This window comes from Ischnura elegans, chromosome 10 (genome assembly GCF_921293095.1).
Source record: "Ischnura elegans chromosome 10, ioIscEleg1.1, whole genome shotgun sequence".
Taxonomy (NCBI): Eukaryota; Metazoa; Arthropoda; class Insecta; order Odonata; family Coenagrionidae; genus Ischnura; species Ischnura elegans.
The window spans coordinates 1,038,564-1,053,349 of record NC_060255.1 but is presented as its reverse complement, the minus strand read 5'-3'; positions in this window follow the sequence as shown (position 1 = coordinate 1,053,349).

Here is a 14,786-nt window from a genome sequence, read left to right as displayed (position 1 = left end):
CATAGTCAGAGTGATCACTAATCTCGCGATAGATGTCAATGGCGGCTCGCGAGTCAAATGCTGGGATTGTCACACTCTACTAGGGGGTCAAAATTTTTGATTTTTTTTGTGTATTTTAATGAGTTTTTCAGGCAATCTAGGGACCACTAATACACAAAACAATCACTTACTCGATTAACTCAACTACAACTAGGCCTATTTACATTAAGGCAATTTACACATAATAAGTGAACTGGTCACCGGAACAAGGTATTCTGAAAAACTGGAATTCCAAGATTATACGGCCGCCGGGCGGCTGCGCGGCGATGTCAACTCACTAGATAAGTCGTTAAGACGATAAGATGTTAAGTTGATAAGACACAGCACTACTAATGTGGACACTTTGGGGCACTTTTACCCAGATGACGTAACCCCACCCCTAGCCATGGGTGTGACCCAACCCAACCCTCGTGGGACTGTTTGGGGCACCCACCCCCACCCCTTCCGCCCCACCCCCTCCATACCACCCCCTCCCGCCCTAAACCATCCCCCTCCCACCTTAAACCACCCCCACCCATAGGAGTGTCGTCAACCCAACCCGCGCGGGACGGTTCAGGGCACCCACCCCCAACCCGCCCGGAATAGACACACCGCGTGGGACGGTTCAGGGCACCCACCCCCAACCCACCCAGAATGGACACTTTGGGGCATATACCCACCCCCCACCCATAGGTATGTCATTGACCGTGCGTCCTTACGCCACCCGCCCACCTGTCGCCGCCCCGTCTATCCCCTATTGTCGAATAAATTTTGATATTAGAATAGAATGACTTGTAGTGGCCTCGAACTCGGGCATCACCGCTTGGCGTACCCCACGGCTTCTAAATCTCTTGGATGAGGAAAATTATGAGGTTGGTATGGGGAATCGCTGTTCCTCCCGTATTAATTTATTAAAGGCTTTAAATGGGATGATTTCGTTGGTTGGGCGGGTTGATGATAATGGATATTGTGACAATGCGACAATTAATACAAACGTGCCGTCACACACACACTCACACACACAGAGGATTACAGGTATGACAATGGAAATAAAGAAGGCGGTTTATTTCCTTTTATAAATTATTTTATTGCAGGTATCACCGATACAATTATATATATATATATATATATAAAATCTTGATGAAAGCGCACTAAGCGATAATATAAATATGTGGCCGATCGAGGCGAACGAACAAAAATTGTATTACTAAAACATAGACACACGTAAAAAAAAACATACATCTACATAAATTGTCGAATCTGTGTCTTTCATTCCTTCGCGCCGGTCTTCACCTCCCCCTCACTGGTCTCACACCCCCACCCCCACCCACTCCGCCGCCTCTCTTCCTTTACAAACCTGACCTGGCCACTATACTCAAACTCCCCCCCCCACCAATGGACTTTCCGGCACCACCCAACCCTCGCCCCCCACCGCGACCGCCTCCAGACTCTCAGAGTGAGAACGAGGGAGACAATGTTGCGAACCCTTCCCCCCAAGACAATGTAGTGAACTTTTCCTCGCATGTCCTCGACGCCAACGAGCGGGCAGTCCTCAGCAAAGGATTATCTTTTTCACCCACGCCGAGAGTTAACCACGTGAGCCTTGTGACTGACGCCCTGAATTTTTGCCGGAACCTGCGATGGAAAGCATTCTGGCAGTCTCAACAAAATACATCTTCCAACCACGACACTCTTCACCCATTGGCTCAATTCGCCCCACCGTCTGTACGAGAGCCTAAACCACTCCATGCAAACCATCCCGTAGAAATATTCATCAAACTTTTTCTCGACAGAATCAGTGATCACAATTTCCTCCATTCTCTCACCCCACCTAAAAATCTCACACGCCTGGAATTTCAGGCCTTAAGAAATCTCTCTGCCAACAAAGACATCATCATAACCTCAGCGGATAAAGGCTCAACGGTAGTCGTTCTCGACAAAGAGAAATATGTGGCGGAAGGTTTAAGGCAACTGAACGACCCGACTTCCTATTCTCCCCTCCCCAATGATCCCAATCCCAAATTTCAAAAAGAAATCTTCTCCTTTCTTAAAAATTTTGGCCCCGCAGAAGGACTAAGCCCCTCCGATATTAATCTTCTATCACCTGCCGATTTCAACACTCCACAATTCTATCTTCTCCCCAAAATACACAAACCCAATAACCCTGGCCGTCCCATTGTGTCTAGCCGCAATTCCCCAACCGAAAGAATATCAGCCCTTCTAGATCACTACTTGCAACCTCTTGTCACCACCCTCCCATCTTTCATAAAAGACTCCTATCATTTCCTAAGCATACTTAACTCAACCCCTATCCCTACCGGTACCAATCTCCTAATGGCGACAATTGACGTCGTTTCACTTTATACTTCCATTCCCCACCACGAAGGCCTCAATGCCCTCAACTACTTTCTTGCCCAACGCCCTCAGCCTCACTCTCCCTCCACCAACTTCATCACCCAATTAGCTGAACTGATTCTAAACAAAAACGCCTTCAACTTCAACGACACCATCTACCTACAGAAGCGAGGAGTCCCGATGGGAACCCGAATGGCCCCAGCCTACGCAAACCTCTACATGGGTCACCTGGAAAACTCTTATTTAAATTCCCAAACCCTTAAGCCTCTCCTGTGGGTCCGCTTCATCGATGATATTTTTTTACTATGGGCCCATGGGCGTGACTCGCTTGACACTTTCATTGCATCCCTCAACTCCACCTCATCCGTTTCTTTCACTTCATCAATTTCTGCTTCCTCCCTTACCTTCCTTGACATAAACATCCGCCTTGAAAACAATACCTTCAGCACCTCCATCCACAAAAAACCCACCAACCATGAACAATACTTGCACTACACCAGTTGCCATCCACCTCACACCAAACACGCAATCCCCTACTCCCTATCAGTCCGTGCCCATCGCATCTGCAACAATTCACCATCTCTTCAAAGAGCCACACAGAACCTCCATCATGCTCTCCTCAAACGAAAGTATCCAGAACCCCTGCTTAAAAAGAAAATACTCTCTCCCTCCGAACAGTACACCCCACGCACCAAAAAAGAACAAACCAGGAAACTGAATCTCACCACCACATTCTTCCCGGGCTCTCAAAAAATTAAAAAAATATTAAAAGATCTGTACCCTATCATCAGAAAAAACAAAATCACGGCTGCTCTTCTTCCATCCTGCCCCTCCATTGCCTACAGAAGAGCACCTAACTTAGGTAATATTTTAAAATCCACCCGCCCCCTCCTACGGCACGCTCTGCCCCCACCTTCCTCCCTGACTCCATGCAACCGCCCCCGTTGCAAATGCTGCCCCCTGCTACGCCCCACCACTTCACCTGTCATCAATAGATCCTCCTCCACACCGTCTTGCACTTCCTTCAACGTTGTATACAGGCTATTTTGTAATTTTTGCCCCGCGTACTACATAGGAGAATGTACCACACCCATATCCATCCGTATGAATAACCACAGGCACTCCTGCAAAACTCCCCCCTTTCATGAACCCATCCCCATTCACACTTCCTCACACAACAGTACCTTCGACCAATGTTTTTCCCTAACCTTCATTGAAGTTTTGCCAGAGAGGGCAACTATCATCGAGGTGAGGACGAGGGAGATGGCCCACATCTGGGTTGAAAAGGCGTTTGAAACGCCCGGGCTAAACATCGCCCACTAAAAAGCCAAAACAAACCCTACCCTCCCTTTTCCCCCCCTCTCCCCTTCCCCTTCTTCCACCCCCACTACCTCACCAAGGAGGGCGACTGGAGGAACTTACCCTGCCTGCAGCAGTTCACCTTCAGCATTGAGGATAGCGGATCAATCCGCTGAAACGTCTGAACGTTTATTTGTGAGTGTCCCTTTTTTTACGTGTGTCTATGTTTTAGTAATACAATTTTTGTTCGTTCGCCTCGATCGGCCACATATTTATATTATCGCTTAGTGCGCTTTCATCAAGATTTTATATATCGGCTATTTAGCCCAAGTTCTATCATCTTCGTGTTCGTCGTCTCATCAGTGCTTCAAGCTGCTGTGACATCATTCTTGTGAGTGTTCCTCCTCTCCTTTCAATCACTTTCACCTTCTTACTTTTTTCCTTTCCTAACTATTCCAAATGTGCACTCCCTCACCCACCCATATTTGGCTCAAACATGCTCGTACCAACGCGCACAAAATCGCCCAGTACACCAGCCACACCGAGTTTCTCACCTCATGCTTATCCTTAAATATTCCCCCCAATGGCTTCACCATCAAGTTCCCTCTCACAGTTATTCCCCCTAGTATGCACCCCCAGCTACGCATATCAATCTTTCATCAATCTACGTATTCCAGTTTCACACATGACCCACCAACCTTGCCAATTGTGATGAAAGGGAGACAACTATTTCTCACATCCACTCCGACTGTAATTCTTTTCGTGTTACTGGGGTTCACTTTGAATATGCACTCAACGATGGCAAGGGGAACAGGGCGAGATTCATGCGAAGGCTGGGCCGTAGCTGTGTCTTCATCCTCAGCGGTGCGCTCGACGGAAGGTTCGTATGCCGGGCGTGCAATTATCCTTGCTCACTGCATAATTTCGGGGTAATTTAAAACTATCTCGCGGAAGACGTTGTTTACACAATTATTACACACAACATATTCATCACATGTGGAGGTCGGGAGACCAATGTATGTGCATCTCTCTTTCACGTTCGGATTGAAAATGTTTTTCAAAGTTTCGCACATAATTTTATTGGAGCACTTACTACACAGTTCGCAGGTACAATAGCCGCTGGAAACTGGAATTGATAGCTGCGACGAGATCAGGAGACTTGCTTGACTGTCGGCACTTATATCCACTATCCCGTCGTAGCTATCGCCCGTGTCGACTATTACAGAGTCAGCAGAGCTGTCTGCAGACTCGTGTGAGGCAGGGGACCAGAAGCCGTCAGGAAAATCCCTTCCTGAGCTAGTAGGCGTTGAGCAACGCCAATCGTCGGAAGACACACAATCGGAGTCGGAGACATCCGAGTCCCAATCGTACAGTTGAACGGCGCGTATCTGAAGTAAGGCGTCATTAATTACTTATTCCGTAGTTTAAGAAGAATTGTGCATATGAAAAGAACACATGAAATGAAAGCGTACGTACCTCACGTTCGATTTCATCGTCCGTATAATTCTGCTTGGCCATTTCAGCGGCTGAGGACTAACTCGTGCCGTGTCGTACCTGCTTGTCGAATAAACTGACGCTGAATGAGAATTTTTGAAATATTCTCCGTCTGTAAGTGTGTGGAGCAGCAGAAACAGAGGTGGTTGGGGGGGAAGTGGCATCGCATAGGGTGAAGGGGACATCGTTAAGGTTCGCAGAGAAACGTAGCCTAAATGGCATCTTAATTACACGACTGATACAATCACAAATGAAAGTATTGAGGAAACACCCCGGTACCTTCGAGGACACGGACGTGAGAATTCGGTGACATTTCTCTATGCGTGGGAAAGGCGAGGATGAGAGGTTTAGAAAATTGTGTAGCGAGAAGCGACTATAATTTCTGCATTGCTATTTTCTGTTAGAGATTTACGAGTATCTTTGAGACGGTGATGGCTAACGTAAATAATTTTGTGTTACATTAGTGTGTCATAATATTGAAAAATGGGAAAATATCGATTACAAGTATAACAATGTATTAAAATGGCTCATTCGAGGAATTTTTTATCATCTTTAAAGTCACTACTACCTGACGTAATATTACTGACTACTAATACCCCCTCCATCTCACCCTCGGTTCTCTGGATTTAAATAGGCGGAGTCATTATTTTCGCTAAATATTAGGTACATTGACATTACAATTTTGTCGAGTTCCGGCCTTTCAGCACTATTCCATCAAAACTTATTCCTCAATATTTATTTACGTGTTTGTCAATTCAAAACTCTTCCCTTTCTCCTCGTCTCTCCGGTCAAAATTCGCGATTATCGGTTGGTGAGGTAATTTTGTCTCCTCAACTTCGCTTCTCTGCGCCTCCCCCTTCATGGGACTGCAGTCAAGCTATTATAAGACGTCGGTCCTCCGCTAATTAGGCAACGGTAGACCCTCTTCAAGTCTCTTTCATACCCGATGGTCAAACATGGGTGGTTTCACCATGTGCTGGTTCTCTGCTGCCAATACGTGTTGTCAACCTTAGCGTCTCAAGGTGTATTCGCAATACTCCTGTAACTCATGTTTTCGGCGCCCTCATCCTGCTCTTGGTCAACGCCACAAAATCGATTACACGCTACATTTTTTTTCCAGCAAACAATTTTCGTTTTCTGCTAGAAACTTTCGCGGCATCGTAACAGTGCGATGTGTATACGTCGCCGTTAACTGTATGCAGTGTTTCCTCGGGAGCAGAAATAAGCATGTTAATCGGAAAAATTCCTCACTAGTGTGGCTTGGTTCCACTTAACGCGAAAATAGCGCACGTTTTTCGCCAACCGAAACGAAGTTTAACGCTTATTCGCAAATTATAAATTCGATAACCTTAATATGACCCCAAAATTCTGCCTAGCGGTAGCGGGCAAGAAGAATTTTTTATTTGCGTCACTTCACCGACGACTTTTAGTTTCAATGGCGTTCAGCGATTAGTTACTGAAAGGATTCATAAGTTGAGTATAAAGTAAGAACCACTTCCTAAATCCAAAGTTTTCATTGGAGGAATACATGATAGATTCATCGAATCACTTGAGCATACATTTCTGCCTTGTGTTTCCAGAATTTAGCAAATGATAACGTAGATTCAGTAGAGTTCAAAAGGCATCAAATCGTTCTATCAGCATCAACAAATTTCATTGAGGATATGGCCCGGCCCCATCGAAGTTATTATTAATGCATATTCTATGCGACGTATCACAGTCTCTATTAAACACTGAGTATCCATCATCATCATCATCACTGGTCAACAATCCTAGGATTGGTTTGACGCTGCTCTCCACTCAGTTCTCCTATCAGCTAATCTTTTCACTCCTACGTGTTTCTTCTCTTCCACATCTCTTTTTACTTGTTCCATATATTTTGTTCGAGGTCTTCCTTTTCCATTCTTGCCTTCCACCTGTCCTTCGACGATTGTCTTCATCAGGCCATCATGTCTCAAGATGTGGCCTATAAGGTTGTTCCGTGTTCTTATTAAGGTTTTCATGAGGCAGAATGCATTCGTCTCCGCTGGGAAGAGCGAAGTGAGTGGTCCTCGTGTGCGCGAAAACTTTTGAATCTCTACCTGAATTCTGTGATCCTTGCATACGAACGTGAATGTGAAGCTGGTGAAATTGAATGTGTACCGTGGGAACATGTAAGCAGTGCCCTAATAGACCTCAGGGAGCTTGGCAGTACGCCACCTTCCTTGAATGTGCAAGCACTCTCGGAATAAATTAAATCTATCCTAAATAGTCGAGACGGAAAGGATATTCTTCAAGAGACAATCAGACAAAATAGTGTGGCCGGCAACCAGGAGGTTCTGGGTTCGAGTCCCAGTCAGGCCGCATTTTTACCCTCTGATTTCTGGCTTTTTTCCATCTACCACAGCACCGTTGTCCTCGTCCATTTTCTATTCCATGTTCCTATCCCTTTCTTTCCTTACCTGTGAATTTATTTGTATGTTTGCGCTTAAGGCGCCGTGTGAATGAATGAAGTAGTGTATCGGCCATATTGGCTTATTTCACTTGGGCTCTGCGTGCCCCGAAACGCATGTTCCTGTCTCTTTCCTGCTACCGTGTGAGTGTGTACCTTTCCTTTCATCCTTGTGTCCTCGTCCATTCCTTCCGTTGGTGAGTGGTGAGCTGCCCCAGTGCCATCTATTGGTTACTCTTGTGGGCCATAGCAAAGGGAGTTTTCTGTGTATAAACCCCCGCCGAAATCATGGTAAATCTAAGCGTCCTGGTAGCGCAACTGGTAGAGCACCTGGCCGGCAACCAGGAGGTTCTGGGTTCGAGTCCCAGTCAGGCCGCATTTTTACCCTCTGATTTCTGGCTTTTTTCCATCTACCACAGCACCGTTGTCCTCGTCCATTTTCTATTCCATGTTCCTATCCCTTTCTTTCCTTACCTGTGAATTTATTTGTATGTTTGCGCTTAAGGCGCCGTGTGAATGAATGAAGTAGTGTATCGGCCATATTGGCTTATTTCACTTGGGCTCTGCGTGCCCCGAAACGCATGTTCCTGTCTCTTTCCTGCTACCGTGTGAGTGTGTACCTTTCCTTTCATCCTTGTGTCCTCGTCCATTCCTTCCGTTGGTGAGTGGTGAGCTGCCCCAGTGCCATCTATTGGTTACTCTTGTGGGCCATAGCAAAGGGAGTTTTCTGTGTATAAACCCCCGCCGAAATCATGGTAAATCTAAGCGTCCTGGTAGCGCAACTGGTAGAGCACCTGGCCGGCAACCAGGAGGTTCTGGGTTCGAGTCCCAGTCAGGCCGCATTTTTACCCTCTGATTTCTGGCTTTTTTCCATCTACCACAGCACCGTTGTCCTCGTCCATTTTCTATTCCATGTTCCTATCCCTTTCTTTCCTTACCTGTGAATTTATTTGTATGTTTGCGCTTAAGGCGCCGTGTGAATGAATGAAGTAGTGTATCGGCCATATTGGCTTATTTCACTTGGGCTCTGCGTGCCCCGAAACGCATGTTCCTGTCTCTTTCCTGCTACCGTGTGAGTGTGTACCTTTCCTTTCATCCTTGTGTCCTCGTCCATTCCTTCCGTTGGTGAGTGGTGAGCTGCCCCAGTGCCATCTATTGGTTACTCTTGTGGGCCATAGCAAAGGGAGTTTTCTGTGTATAAACCCCCGCCGAAATCATGGTAAATCTAAGCGTCCTGGTAGCGCAACTGGTAGAGCACCTGGCCGGCAACCAGGAGGTTCTGGGTTCGAGTCCCAGTCAGGCCGCATTTTTACCCTCTGATTTCTGGCTTTTTTCCATCTACCACAGCACCGTTGTCCTCGTCCATTTTCTATTCCATGTTCCTATCCCTTTCTTTCCTTACCTGTGAATTTATTTGTATGTTTGCGCTTAAGGCGCCGTGTGAATGAATGAAGTAGTGTATCGGCCATATTGGCTTATTTCACTTGGGCTCTGCGTGCCCCGAAACGCATGTTCCTGTCTCTTTCCTGCTACCGTGTGAGTGTGTACCTTTCCTTTCATCCTTGTGTCCTCGTCCATTCCTTCCGTTGGTGAGTGGTGAGCTGCCCCAGTGCCATCTATTGGTTACTCTTGTGGGCCATAGCAAAGGGAGTTTTCTGTGTATAAACCCCCGCCGAAATCATGGTAAATCTAAGCGTCCTGGTAGCGCAACTGGTAGAGCACCTGGCCGGCAACCAGGAGGTTCTGGGTTCGAGTCCCAGTCAGGCCGCATTTTTACCCTCTGATTTCTGGCTTTTTTCCATCTACCACAGCACCGTTGTCCTCGTCCATTTTCTATTCCATGTTCCTATCCCTTTCTTTCCTTACCTGTGAATTTATTTGTATGTTTGCGCTTAAGGCGCCGTGTGAATGAATGAAGTAGTGTATCGGCCATATTGGCTTATTTCACTTGGGCTCTGCGTGCCCCGAAACGCATGTTCCTGTCTCTTTCCTGCTACCGTGTGAGTGTGTACCTTTCCTTTCATCCTTGTGTCCTCGTCCATTCCTTCCGTTGGTGAGTGGTGAGCTGCCCCAGTGCCATCTATTGGTTACTCTTGTGGGCCATAGCAAAGGGAGTTTTCTGTGTATAAACCCCCGCCGAAATCATGGTAAATCTAAGCGTCCTGGTAGCGCAACTGGTAGAGCACCTGGCCGGCAACCAGGAGGTTCTGGGTTCGAGTCCCAGTCAGGCCGCATTTTTACCCTCTGATTTCTGGCTTTTTTCCATCTACCACAGCACCGTTGTCCTCGTCCATTTTCTATTCCATGTTCCTATCCCTTTCTTTCCTTACCTGTGAATTTATTTGTATGTTTGCGCTTAAGGCGCCGTGTGAATGAATGAAGTAGTGTATCGGCCATATTGGCTTATTTCACTTGGGCTCTGCGTGCCCCGAAACGCATGTTCCTGTCTCTTTCCTGCTACCGTGTGAGTGTGTACCTTTCCTTTCATCCTTGTGTCCTCGTCCATTCCTTCCGTTGGTGAGTGGTGAGCTGCCCCAGTGCCATCTATTGGTTACTCTTGTGGGCCATAGCAAAGGGAGTTTTCTGTGTATAAACCCCCGCCGAAATCATGGTAAATCTAAGCGTCCTGGTAGCGCAACTGGTAGAGCACCTGGCCGGCAACCAGGAGGTTCTGGGTTCGAGTCCCAGTCAGGCCGCATTTTTACCCTCTGATTTCTGGCTTTTTTCCATCTACCACAGCACCGTTGTCCTCGTCCATTTTCTATTCCATGTTCCTATCCCTTTCTTTCCTTACCTGTGAATTTATATATATATATATATATATATATATATACACACGTTTGAAATAAACTCACACGAGCATTATAAATAATGTAAAGGAACTTCTTCTTTCCCTAGGGTGGGCACACAAAAAACTTAGAAATTGAGAGAAAAACGAAAAATAAAATAAAAGTGAGGAACTTACGGGGAAAGGTTGTTTTTACAAATTTTCGATGGGACGCAGCCCATCTTCCTCAAGTGAGAAGAGGAGGGAAAGTGAGGAAAGGGCATAAGGAAGGGTGCAAGGGAGAGGGCTAAGATGGAGGGAGGAAAATATATAAATATGTGGCCGATCGAGGCGAACGAACAAAAATTGTATTACTAAAACATAGACACACGTATAAAAAGGGACACTCACAAATAAACGTTCAGACGTTTCAGCGGATTGATCCGCTATCCTCAATGCTGAAGGTGAACTGCTGCAGGCAGGGTAAGTTCCTCCAGTCGCCCTCCTTGGTGAGGTAGTGGGGCTGGAAGAAGGGGAAGGGGAGAGGGGGGGAAAAGGGAGGGTAGGGTTTGTTTTGGCTTTTTAGTGGGCGATGTTTAGCCCGGGCGTTTCAAACGCCTTTTCAACCCAGATGTGGGCCATCTCCCTCGTCCTCACCTCGATGATAGTTGCCCTCTCTGGCAAAACTTCAATGAAGGTTAGGGAAAAACATTGGTCGAAGGTACTGTTGTGTGAGGAAGTGTGAATGGGGATGGGTTCATGAAAGGGGGGAGTTTTGCAGGAGTGCCTGTGGTTATTCATACGGATGGATATGGGTGTGGTACATTCTCCTATGTAGTACGCGGGGCAAAAATTACAAAATAGCCTGTATACAACGTTGAAGGAAGTGCAAGACGGTGTGGAGGAGGATCTATTGATGACAGGTGAAGTGGTGGGGCGTAGCAGGGGGCAGCATTTGCAACGGGGGCGGTTGCATGGAGTCAGGGAGGAAGGTGGGGGCAGAGCGTGCCGTAGGAGGGGGCGGGTGGATTTTAAAATATTACCTAAGTTAGGTGCTCTTCTGTAGGCAATGGAGGGGCAGGATGGAAGAAGAGCAGCCGTGATTTTGTTTTTTCTGATGATAGGGTACAGATCTTTTAATATTTTTTTAATTTTTTGAGAGCCCGGGAAGAATGTGGTGGTGAGATTCAGTTTCCTGGTTTGTTCTTTTTTGGTGCGTGGGGTGTACTGTTCGGAGGGAGAGAGTATTTTCTTTTTAAGCAGGGGTTCTGGATACTTTCGTTTGAGGAGAGCATGATGGAGGTTCTGTGTGGCTCTTTGAAGAGATGGTGAATTGTTGCAGATGCGATGGGCACGGACTGATAGGGAGTAGGGGATTGCGTGTTTGGTGTGAGGTGGATGGCAACTGGTGTAGTGCAAGTATTGTTCATGGTTGGTGGGTTTTTTGTGGATGGAGGTGCTGAAGGTATTGTTTTCAAGGCGGATGTTTATGTCAAGGAAGGTAAGGGAGGAAGCAGAAATTGATGAAGTGAAAGAAACGGATGAGGTGGAGTTGAGGGATGCAATGAAAGTGTCAAGCGAGTCACGCCCATGGGCCCATAGTAAAAAAATATCATCGATGAAGCGGACCCACAGGAGAGGCTTAAGGGTTTGGGAATTTAAATAAGAGTTTTCCAGGTGACCCATGTAGAGGTTTGCGTAGGCTGGGGCCATTCGGGTTCCCATCGGGACTCCTCGCTTCTGTAGGTAGATGGTGTCGTTGAAGTTGAAGGCGTTTTTGTTTAGAATCAGTTCAGCTAATTGGGTGATGAAGTTGGTGGAGGGAGAGTGAGGCTGAGGGCGTTGGGCAAGAAAGTAGTTGAGGGCATTGAGGCCTTCGTGGTGGGGAATGGAAGTATAAAGTGAAACGACGTCAATTGTCGCCATTAGGAGATTGGTACCGGTAGGGATAGGGGTTGAGTTAAGTATGCTTAGGAAATGATAGGAGTCTTTTATGAAAGATGGGAGGGTGGTGACAAGAGGTTGCAAGTAGTGATCTAGAAGGGCTGATATTCTTTCGGTTGGGGAATTGCGGCTAGACACAATGGGACGGCCAGGGTTATTGGGTTTGTGTATTTTGGGGAGAAGATAGAATTGTGGAGTGTTGAAATCGGCAGGTGATAGAAGATTAATATCGGAGGGGCTTAGTCCTTCTGCGGGGCCAAAATTTTTAAGAAAGGAGAAGATTTCTTTTTGAAATTTGGGATTGGGATCATTGGGGAGGGGAGAATAGGAAGTCGGGTCGTTCAGTTGCCTTAAACCTTCCGCCACATATTTCTCTTTGTCGAGAACGACTACCGTTGAGCCTTTATCCGCTGAGGTTATGATGATGTCTTTGTTGGCAGAGAGATTTCTTAAGGCCTGAAATTCCAGGCGTGTGAGATTTTTAGGTGGGGTGAGAGAATGGAGGAAATTGTGATCACTGATTCTGTCGAGAAAAAGTTTGATGAATATTTCTACGGGATGGTTTGCATGGAGTGGTTTAGGCTCTCGTACAGACGGTGGGGCGAATTGAGCCAATGGGTGAAGAGTGTCGTGGTTGGAAGATGTATTTTGTTGAGACTGCCAGAATGCTTTCCATCGCAGGTTCCGGCAAAAATTCAGGGCGTCAGTCACAAGGCTCACGTGGTTAACTCTCGGCGTGGGTGAAAAAGATAATCCTTTGCTGAGGACTGCCCGCTCGTTGGCGTCGAGGACATGCGAGGAAAAGTTCACTACATTGTCTTGGGGGGAAGGGTTCGCAACATTGTCTCCCTCGTTCTCACTCTGAGAGTCTGGAGGCGGTCGCGGTGGGGGGCGAGGGTTGGGTGGTGCCGGAAAGTCCATTGGTGGGGGGGGGAGTTTGAGTATAGTGGCCAGGTCAGGTTTGTAAAGGAAGAGAGGCGGCGGAGTGGGTGGGGGTGGGGGTGTGAGACCAGTGAGGGGGAGGTGAAGACCGGCGCGAAGGAATGAAACACACAGATTCGACAATTTATGTAGATGTATGTTTTTTTTTACGTGTGTCTATGTTTTAGTAATACAATTTTTGTTCGTTCGCCTCGATCGGCCACATATTTATATTATCGCTTAGTGCGCTTTCATCAAGATTTTATATATATATATATATATATAATTGTATCGGTGATACCTGCAATAAAATAATTTATAAAAGGAAATAAACCGCCTTCTTTATTTCCATTGTCATACCTGTAATCCTCTGTGTGTGTGAGTGTGTGTGTGACGGCACGTTTGTATTAATTGTCGCATTGTCACAATATCCATTATCATCAACCCGCCCAACCAACGAAATCATCCCATTTAAAGCCTTTAATAAATTAATACGGGAGGAACAGCGATTCCCCATACCAACCTCATAATTTTCCTCATCCAAGAGATTTAGAAGCCGTGGGGTACGCCAAGCGGTGATGCCCGAGTTCGAGGCCACTACAAGTCATTCTATTCTAATATCAAAATTTATTCGACAATAGGGGATAGACGGGGCGGCGACAGGTGGGCGGGTGGCGTAAGGACGCACGGTCAATGACATACCTATGGATGGGGGGTGGGTATATGCCCCAAAGTGTCCATTCTGGGTGGGTTGGGGGTGGGTGCCCTGAACCGTCCCACGCGGTGTGTCTATTCCGGGCGGGTTGGGGGTGGGTGCCCTGAACCGTCCCGCGCGGGTTGGGTTGACGACACTCCTATGGGTGGGGGTGGTTTAAGGTGGGAGGGGGATGGTTTAGGGCGGGAGGGGGTGGTATGGAGGGGGTGGGGCGGAAGGGGTGGGGGTGGGTGCCCCAAACAGTCCCACGAGGGTTGGGTTGGGTCACACCCATGGCTAGGGGTGGGGTTACGTCATCTGGGTAAAAGTGCCCCAAAGTGTCCACATTAGTAGTGCTGTGTCTTATCAACTTAACATCTTATCGTCTTAACGACTTATCTAGTGAGTTGACATCGCCGCGCAGCCGCCCGGCGGCCGTATAATCTTGGAATTCCAGTTTTTCAGAATACCTTGTTCCGGTGACCAGTTCACTTATTATGTGTAAATTGCCTTAATGTAAATAGGCCTAGTTGTAGTTGAGTTAATCGAGTAAGTGATTGTTTTGTGTATTAGTGGTCCCTAGATTGCCTGAAAAACTCATTAAAATACACAAAAAAAATCAAAAATTTTGACCCCCTAGTAGAGTGTGACAATCCCAGCATTTGACTCGCGAGCCGCCATTGACATCTATCGCGAGATTAGTGATCACTCTGACTATGAAATTCTATCATCTGACTTAAACAACGTTCATTTGTGGAGCCAAGAGTGGGGACTCAAACTTAATCTGAGCAAATGCATGGCGGTACATTTCTTGCGGAATTCGTCCAACTCTAACCACGTTTATGCAGTGGATGGCATTAATG